Source organism: Mus musculus, chromosome 1 (genome assembly GCF_000001635.26).
Source record: "Mus musculus strain C57BL/6J chromosome 1, GRCm38.p6 C57BL/6J".
NCBI lineage: Eukaryota > Metazoa > Chordata > Mammalia > Rodentia > Muridae > Mus > Mus musculus.
In genome coordinates, this window is record NC_000067.6 from 85,741,336 (window position 1) to 85,751,947 (window position 10,612).

Sequence of the window (10,612 nt, forward strand, 5' to 3'; positions counted from 1 at the left end):
TTTCACGTACTGTTTCAGTCGATAAATTGTGCACCCTTTTCTTTCAGCAAGCTGCCCTTTGTTATAGACGTATCCATTGTAGACCTTGCCTCCGGTGAAGAAAAGACTTTTCGGGGAAAGGGTGAGATGGTCCAGTGGGGAAAGCGCTTGCCACACAAGCCTGACCTGAGTTAGACCCCCTGACACTCAGGAAAAGGTAGAGTCCTCTGATTACCATATGGGAACCATGGCATGGGTGTAACCCCTCACACAGTGCACAGAAACACCATCATCATCATCGGAAATAAATCTTTTCTTCCTTACAACTCCATTGTTTTGGCTTTAGCATTTAAGACTAGTACCCAGGGACTGGAAGGTTAGCTCAGTAGTAAAGAGCTCTGACTGCTCTTCCAGAGCATATCTCTTCTAGAGGTCCTGAGTTCAAATCCCAGCACCCACACAATGGCTCACAACCTTCTGCAATGAGATTTGATGCCCTCTTCTGATGTGTCTGAAGACAACTACAGTGTCTTTTATTTGTGTAAATAAATAAATAAATAAATAAATAAATAAATCTTTTAAAAAAGACTAGTATCTGGGGGCTTCCTAAAGAAATATTTCCTCTATCTGTAGAACACACAAGTAAACAAATATATGTCCAGCCGTATGCACTGTATAATGAAAACACTGGAAAGAGGGAGATCAGATTCCAAATACCGCCAGGGACCTCATTAAATAAGTGGTTATTTATAGGCACAATAGAACATCTTCAACTAAGAAAACAATGAGGTTCTGATACCAAAAGAAGTTTAATATATGTCCAAAAGTAATTATCAAACAGTATCCATGGTAACATGCTACCAAGCTTGAGGCCACAGCTTATACCCCACCCAAGAAATGAAATTCAGCCACCCATCCTTGAGAATCCAATGAAGACAACCACATTAGCAGGAAAGCTGAAAAGGGAGATGTATTTCATGTGGCCACATAGGGAAGAGGGACAAAGAGATGCAGATACTCAAGTTCCCTCAAGTCCATCTTTAGGGTCCCGAAGTCCGGTTGGAGTTTAGATAGAGTGGGGATATGCAGAGCTAAGCAGTCCCACCACTGACCTGCCTTCATCTAGAGTTCACACTTATTCTGTTTTTAAGGTGTCTGACAAGCTGTCCGTCTGTTTCTGGGACACAAGCTCCCTGCTCTGGCTGCTGCCTTTGCCTTCACCCAGCGTGAGATTGATGGGGGGGAAATCCCCACTTCTTGAGGTTAATTTTTTTCAATAATCTGATAGTCTGAGAAACACTAGCCTGTCTTTAAAATACCTTCACTTCTGCCAGGTCAATTGCAGTAGTGAGGATAATAATGATGATAATAGTTATGTGTTCAGAGGGGAAAATCGGAGACTTCAGGGAGACATATAAAGCAAACTATTAATAGTAGTGAATTGCTCCCTGGAGGAGTGGTTTAGGGAGGGAGTTCTGGTGGACTTCTATTGCCCAAGAACATATCTCTATATTAATCTTTAAATTATACTTGTTAGCATCTAAATAATAGTGTTTTAAGGAAGAGTCTTGAAAGCTGGGAACAGTGTAACAGATGTGTGTGTCTGCTTTGCAGACAGATGTCTTCCATTTATAAGGTTGTTTAAAAATTCAGACTCATCTCCTTGTTCACTGACCCAGAGCACAGCAGACTAAATGTTTGACATGGGAAAATTCTTGAGGACAAAGGAGTTTATTCAAGCAGAACTGACAGCCATGAGCTGTCTTATAATCAGCAGAGGCTGCCTTCCTGCCTGTGCTGGAAGGAGGGAAGTTAGGGAGAGCCAATGAGAGGGCAGGAAAGGACCCTCTTTCTGGGTTTTGCCTGTACCTATGGCCTTGGCTTTGTCTGGTCGTTGCAGTGGTGGCTGAGATGGAGAGCAACTGGGAAGAAGTTGCTGGAAGGACCCCTGTGTGAGTCAGAAGAACTCAAACCAGGGACACATCAGGACATCGTTACAGAGGAATGTGGAGGGAGGGTTAAAGAGTGAACAGGAACTCTGCCTTGGAAATTAGCATAGAACCTACCATCCAGACAGTTGTGTTGGATGTCCCAGTACTCAGAGAGTATAGGAAACAATTTGAGGGTAGCCTGGTCTACATAGCAAGATTCTGCCTCAAAAATAGAAGGAAGAGAAGGAAGTTCCTTTGTAAGAACAGTATGATCTCTTAACTGCTCGGCTGATATTAATGCTGGAAATCAAACTCAAGTCCTCTGTAAGAGCAGTGTATACTTTTTCATCATCTCTCTGTCTCTGCCTCTCTCTTCTCTCTGTCTCTGTCTCTGTCTCTGTCTCTCTCTCCCCTTGAAACAAGGTTCACTAAGTAGCCCTGGCTGTTCCGGAACTCACTACTCACTCACAGGCTGGCCTTCAATCCACAGAGATCCACCTGCCTCTGCCTGCCGGGCAGGGATTAAAGGTGTGTGTCATCACACTCCACTGCTGTATGCACTTTTAACTTCAGAATCCTCACTCCAGCCCTGTAATGGTTTTAAACATCAGCTCACAACCTAGAGTCACCTAAAAAAGAGCCTAAGTAAGGACTTGCCAAAATCACATTGGCCTATGGGAGTGTCTATTGGGGAAAGTCTTGATTGTTGATAGATGTAAAGAGCCCCAGTTCATTGTGGGCAGTACTATTCCCAACGCAGGAGGTTCTACAGATGACAGCTAGATAAACAGCAAGCAGGCAAGCTAGCAGGTGTGCATTCTTTTCCCTCGGTGACAGTAAATGTTTTTAAGTTCCTGCCTTAATGACTCCACAATAATGGACAGTAACCTAGAATTGTAAGTCAAATACATTCAAATTGGTTTTGTTTGTTTCTTGGCTTGTTTATTTGAGACAGTCTAACTACATAGTCCTAGCTGGCCTGGAACTTCAGGTTGGCCTTGAACTCCCAGAGATTCTCATGCCTTTGCCTCCCAAGTGCTGGAACTAGAAAGCCTTGTTTCACCCTGACCAGGCTAGTTTCTTGACTTTTTGTGGTTGCTGTTGGTTTTTTTGTTAAAGTTGGGTTTTTTTTGTTTTTTGTTTTTTTTTTGTTTTTCAAGACAGGGTTTCTCTGTATAGCCCTGGCTGTCCTGGAACTCACTTTGTAGACCAGGCTGTCCTCGAATTCAGAAATCTGCCTGCCTCTGCCTCCCGAGTGCTGGGATTAAAGGTGTGCACCACCACGCCCGGCTCAAAAGTTGTTTTTGATAAAAGTATTTTGTTGGAGAAACAGAAGCGAAACTATGTCAGGTTACACCCTGTAGGTGGAACTCATAGGACTTTTTAGGGTGTATGTCCTTTTGCAGATGGCTTGTCATCTGGTGAGTACCTCTAGATGTGGCTCTCTGGCACTCAGATTCTGTTACATGAAAGGCCTGTGTGAACTTTACTTACATTCCTGCAGTGTAACTTCCTTCCTCAGCTCATTGGCTGAAAGAATGTGACTCAGGAAAGAGAGTGAAGGTCAATGTGTCACCTGGACAGACGTTGGCACAGCCTGTCACCTATGCTTCCGGGCCACTACCTGAAACTTTATCTGCTTGACAAGACAACCTTTGTGTACCATGCAATCCCTCCTCTGATCCTCCTATCACTACCTCTCCAAAGCCTTACATCCCTGGTTCTTTCTGGAAAGCAGAATACTATAAGACATCAATCCTCTGACCCTTTGGTTTCCTATTTTACATGACTACTGGGCCCATGCATATAACTGGAGTCTTTTCTCTCTTGTTCAGGTGTCTACTGTCAACTTATTTCCAGAGATCTAAACTGTTAGATGTGCAAAGAGTAGAAAGAACACTTACAAGTCCCCCTGTGCATGGTAGAATCCCCTTCCTTCTCCTGTCCATTGATATGCCACAGTTTACTTACCCATCTGCTCACCGATGGACACAGATTGCTAAGTCTACGTTTTACCTGTTGTGCAGAGTATTGCTGGGAGCATACAAATACAGTCATCCCTTTGTGCCTCTGCTGACAATTTTCAGTACCCCGAAGTCACTCTGAGCTTTCCTGTAATAGGCCAGATCACCTCTGAAACATACAACAGGTCACCGTTATCCCGGGTTTGCAAGCTGCTGCCTACTTGTCCAAGGGTGTTCCCATCTTATCTCTTATTTGACTCACGGCCTGCTGGGCAGCAGGGCAATTGCCGCATTCATGGACAGGAAACCAAGGACAGTTTTCATTGTGTCCAGCTCTTCTACCCCTTAAGATATTGTTGCTCCTTCTGGGTGAGAATAAGAACATAGGAACATAGTTCTTGAGCCAAATATGAAGCACACTTTAATTAAATACTGGCCAAGATGATGGACTGTGGCCAGGACCATTCCTGGGTTCCCTGAAAATGACAAAGAGTAGGACTTTTTTTTTTTTTTTCCCAGAAGCTTCTAAAGGCAAACCCGTAAGGCTCCATATTGCCCACCAGGTCCAATCAGGGATGAGCATATATCCTGATAATCTTCCTGCCTGTGTACCTCCTGCCTACATCCAATCTGGACAAGCATCCTCCCTGATATATTTCCTGTTATATACCTCCTGTCTACATGTGATCAAGCATATTTGGTGCAGTTGGGTCAAACAAACTGGTTCAGGGTAGCCAAAACATGTGGCTTGTTATCACAATAACCTCCAGTATTTCAGGAAGTATCTATTCTTGGACAAGGTTAGAGGCATTGTTGTCTTATGGATCTCTTAGGCATAGTAATTAAAACTTAAAACATAACTTTGACCCTCACACACACACACACACCTACCTGCTGGAGTGTATGAATGACACACATCCATTTCTTAGTGTAGTCTTAGATAGAGCTTATATCTGATATTATGCTATTTCAGGGCTTGCTTTTGTGTGAGAGCCTATCTTTGTGGAAGCAGGTGAGATGTTTTTTTGTCCCTGTGTGTGTATAACACAAGCTTGCCCACCAGCTTCTTCCTACCAGCCAACTGTGTGGGCTCAGCACTGACTTCTAAGGACAACCTTTCATTTCATTAAATTCTATCAGAAAATTTCTTATACTTTTTGCCAGAAATATTGACCCCCATTACAACCCCTGGAGGCGGTCAATAATTATACTACACACAAAGCATTTAGTCTCGGGCCAGTTTGGGCATGATTTTTCCTTTAGAGAGTATTGACATGTTCAGAATTGCCCACTTATTTACTAAAAGAAGCCAGTGTGTCCCAGGGGCAGAGGGCTGGTTCCTCCACTCTCCACCTTTGTCCAGATGACCCCATAGATTGTTTTGCTAGTGTCAACCAGGATTAAAAATCCCCTGGGAAATTGGGGCTCCCCCTGGGGTCCCCAAGGACTAGGAACTTGGAAGAAGTACAAGTGAAGAAAGAGGAAACCTTGGCCTCCAGTTCTTATGCCGCTGACCTTTAGTGGTTATTTCCAAAGAGCAAGAGTTCCGAATGTTCTCAACATAAACACAGAAGCCTGGGGTAATGGGCGTTCTGATAATTCACACGTGAAAGAGTTCATTGGCTAGTAGTGTCGAAATGTACCAACAGTTCCTACACAATATTCATTAATAACAATAATCTGCAAGGCAGGCCCCTTTCCACCACTATGGGAAGATAAATGTGAACGTCCTAGGCTGGCCTTCCACACTGAAGTTCTGGGTCTCCTACTCATTCCTAGACTGACACTGAAGCCCCAGCCTCAAAAGAACCATTCCTGCCCCCTTTAATAGCAGAGGGCCCTTGAGCCTTACACCCTACTTCATTTGTATATTAAAAGACTTTAATCCCAGCACTTGGGAGGCAGAGGCAGGCGGATTTCTGAGTTCAAGGCCAGCTTGGTCTACAAAGTGAGTTCCAGGACATCCAGGGCTATACAGAGAAACCCTGTCTCAAAAAACCAAAAGAATAAAAAATAAAAATAAAATAAAATAAAAAAACAAAACAAAAAACAAAAAAAAAAAAACAAGACTTATCAGTGACTGACCAGGCTTACTCCACCTTGAGGAAGGACATAAGGGTTTAGTGGCCTTATTGTCTATCACCTCTTCCTCTAGGGCTCTGTTTTCTCAAAGTCTGATCTAGGGGTTTGGGGATGGTCAGGACTCTTTGATAAGAATGAAGCCACTCATCCTAGACGCTGTTTTCTGCCATCTAGGACAAAATACATCTTCAGTAAACACTGGAGGGACAAATGTCAACTGTGGTTAAAGGAGGAGCTGGTGGCAGCCACCGTTAAGAGCCCTCTTAATGACAGACCTCTTTGCCACAGTGCTGCCTGCCTCAGAGGGCCACCTCAGTTTGGCTTCTGCTACAAACAGGAGGGAGAAAATGGGATAAATAGAATATAAGTGGACTGTTGGGAAGGAGCATGGAATCCCCCCAGAAGAACAAAGTATGCTGCTATCCAGGTGGAAACGGGTTCTGAGACACAGAGCAGATTATAGAATAATAAAGTTTTCTTGATAAAGATGTGGTGCACACCTTTAATTTCAGCCCTTGGGAGGCAGAGGAAGGGAGATCTCTTGTAGGTTTTTGGTTGAATTTGCTGCTATCCCTGTGTTAAGCACCTAATAAAATTTAGGAACTGTTCTGGCTACTGAGTGCTGGGTTTAATGGGAACCACTGAACGTCCTTTGCCCACACTCAGGAGCCAGGCTCCTCCCTGCTTTCAATGACTCAGAGCCCATGCCCCATCATCGCTAATAGCAATGCAATGCATCTCCACTGTCTCCAGCAGGCTGTATTTTCCCCCATATCTGCACTCCATATCCTCTATAAACTCTGCCTTCATGATATGGTCTACCACTGTCTCCACCCCTGCTCAGAGGCAGCCATTTTGCATCCCTTCCCACCAAATAAATCTCTTGCCTGAATTCTGTTGTGTGGTATGATTTTTGTGGCATTCCTTGGCTCCCAATGGCCACGATACTCTTTCAACACATAACCCTCTCAATGAGGGCTAGCAGTTGGAAAAAAAAACCCTCCAGGAGCACAGGACTACAAGGAGGAAACAGCCATGGATGGATGGTCCTACCCATACACTGTGCACACCTTTAGTGTCCAGGAGACCTGGAAAGGCAACTGAGGGGGGAATCTAGAAGCCATGTCTCCCTAGTAAGCCGCTAAATACAATGGAGGCCAGGACTGTGGTGCACACCTTTAATCCCAGCCCTTGGGAGTCGGAGGCAGGAAAATCTCTTGTGAGTTCAAGGTCAAGGTATCTACACAGTGAGTTCCAGGACAGTCAGGACTGCATGAAGAGACCCTTCCTCAAAATAAATAGATAAATAGACGAATAGATAAATAAATAAATAAATAAATAAATAAATAAATAAAATTTGTTTATAAGACAGGATCTCACTATGATGTGATAGAAGGCCTAGAACTCATTATATATGCCAAGTTGGCCTCGGACTCAGATATCTGCCTGCTTTGGCCCCCAAGTGCTGAGATTAAAGGCCTGCTCTACCACCTCTGGCTACAATGGATATAGTCACTTAAAGTCTGAAAACCTAGAAGAAAGATAGTGACATAAGCACTGAAAATAAAATTCAGGAGCTGGGGATATGGTTCCAGTGTTCAAATGCTTGCCTGGAATGCATGAAGCCCTGGGTTTGATCCCCAGAACCACCTAAAATGGGCGTGGTCACAGACACACACACACACACACACACACATAACCCTAGCACTTGAGAAATGGAGACAGGAAGATCCTCCTCCCGTGTCACCAGCCTTGGCCACAGAGTGACCCTGAGGCCAGTTGGACTACACACAGAGGTCCAAGATTTCAGGGAGACTTCCATGGGCCTGACGTCAAGTTTTTGAGAGAAAGACTCCTAGGAATGTCGCAGACAACTTGTCCACTGGGAGGGGAGCCTGCTTGCCTCGTAGAAGAGCTGGCCTTACCTGAAAGGTAACTGAACAGGAACGCCGTTGCGGAAGCTGAAGGCTCCGCATTCCTAGGACTCTGGTGTTGCTACAGGGAATGGGTCGAAAGGGAGGCAGCTGTGGAGTAGGCAAAGGAGTAATCAGTGGGAGAGGTTGAGAAGATGAGGGCCAGGAAAGGATGGGAAGACCTGAGGAGTCCAAAGGGACCTGCAGTCAAATGGATGCCATGTCGACAGGAACACACAAAGGGGTGGGTAGATGAAGATTCGTAACTGGACAGGTGATCGTCGCATCCCTTGATGAGTAGCAGGTTCTGACTCGCAGATGGCCATTTGAACCCCACGGCTGCCTTCCCTGGGCTATCGCTGGGATGGAGTTTCCTTGTTTGCATTTGGAACACTCTCTATAGTGCCCGAGGCCTGTCCAAAAGTAGCCGAAAGGACACCAGGACCTACATCCAGGACAGTGACGTCATTTCTTCAGGGACCTCAGAGGAGTCCCTCCCTATGTCCCAAAAAGCCTGTCTTCCGTAGCCCTCTACTCGGTCTTCCTGTTGGCACTGGAGTGCATAGTTCTTCCTATAGAAATGGCCAGCTGAAAGAGCGGGCACCTAACTCGGTCCTCTAGAGATGGGAGGTACTGAAGATAGGCACACAAGGAATAGACCTTCCACAAGGTCAGGAGGAGGGGGTCCCAGAGCTGGAAACAGGCAAAGAAGATGAAGCTCACCAGGGTGGATCCAGCCTTGTAAATAGTCAGGGAAGGGCAGAAAGGGCACCTATGTGGCACCAGATGAAGCTGGCTTCTTGAGTAATAACACAGCTGCTGTTGACTGTGGCTTGCCCTAGCTTGGCCTGAGGCCAGCATTTCTGAGCATCTCATTTTATGCTCACAAAAGAGACCAGGCATATCTCCCTAATTACTATTAGCCTCTGCTTTTTTGTACTATGGGACTACCGATTGATCCACGCCTGCCTCTGACCTCTCTAGCCTCAGGCTGTGGCCATCCCTATTCTGAGCTCCTCAGAAGTGCATGGGTCTTTCTGCCCTGACCCACATTAGGGTCCTCCTCATAGTGGAGCCCTGAGGTTATCAAGTGGTTACTCGATCCACAAAAAATCCTTCCCTAGACCGCCTTGCTCCTTCAACCACCAGCTTCCTTCCGGGTGTCCCGCGCCCATTACAGCATTTGAGCTCCTACATCAGCAATTCTTCTTCAGGCTCTTCCAACAGCAAGTTCCACATCCTCCTGGTCCTGGCCCTACCTATTTACCCCATGTCAACCACTGCCTCATAGCCCAGTCAGAAGAACACAGGGCTCCTGCCCAGACCTTGCTGTCCCACCCCCAACATTCCCTCCTGTCCTGTTTTCCACAGTACTCTCTCCTGTTTCAATCCTGGGAAGGTCAGATCAGACCCCAGCATCCTTCCCCTCCCGCTCCGGGCACTCGGAGATACTTGCTCCCTGAGTCTCAAGGGACACATTGCCCTTCCCATGGAGGATACAGAAAGCCCCTTCTCAGAACACAGCAGCTTCTTTCTGAAACTACAGAATCACCCATAAAATGATAACCAGGACACTGACTGCTAAGTGAAACCAGGTACCTAGGCAGGATGTAGGCTGGGGGTGGGGGTGGGCAGGGTTAAGAGAAACACCCAGTAGGACACAGAGAGACAGTCCCTACACTGTGACAATCTTCCTTCAGCAGATGCCAGTCCCATCCCTGTGGTCACAGCCTGAGAGGCTCCGAAGGAACGGGTAGTCAGCAGCTTCTGCTGGGCTATTTGTGGGTACCTAGATGTGCCCCCCCCCGCAGCCTTTTCCAGCAGGCATAATCGATGGCAGCCCCCTTATATCTCCAGGTCTAACAAAGTTGGGTCCCAGGATAACTGCCCTAATGTCAGTCTTACCCTCTGACAGTGTTAAGAGACACGGTGTGATAGAGGCAGAAGGCTGTCCCCTAACAGACATAGGCCACGCTTCTGAGCCCCTCCCCCCACCCCTATTTCCATTCTAGCCTCACCTCAGTATAGCACGTTCAGCTCTAGACAACCAGTGCCCCTCAGGCCTGGGAAGGGAGAAAAGGGCCAAGCCTCTACAGGTGTGACTTCAATAAAGAGGAAGAGGCCTCCAGGTAGATTCCAGAAACCCAGCTTGTACGGCCCAGGGACAGCCCTCTGCAGAGTCGTCATAGATGGACAGCCAGTTGCTTCAAGGCTACTGTAGTCTCTGCATTTCCAGCCCCAAAGATATTCCCTTTTCTTGTCTGGTGTACACTAACCAGGGCATTTCACAATCAGCTGTTGTCAGAGGCAGAGGGCTAGAGCCCCTGGCCAGCTCCTGTCTACATCCCTGTGAAAATGGCTGAGTGTGACAGGCCCTGAAGAGCCCAGATCCAAGCTGCAGTTCTCAGACTGAGGTCATGGGTGGGGGAGGCAGAGCAGGCAGAGGATTACAGACCACGTGGGAGGTTTAGATCTCTGTCACACTAGTTGGCAGTTTCCGTCCTCTTACAACAAGCTTCCTTTTTGGTTCTCTGCCTGACCCAGGGCTGTGGCGAGTGTGCCTCCAACTGCAACCTATGACAGCACCAGACGGGGTGTGAGCAGTGTTGGTTCATGGTTAAGACAGCCAGCACAGACAGAGCCACCTCTCAGCTTCACACGCACACGCTCTCTCTAACTGAGGACTCTCATAGCTGCTGATAGACCACACAAAGACTTACAGAACACACTAAGGCATGGATCC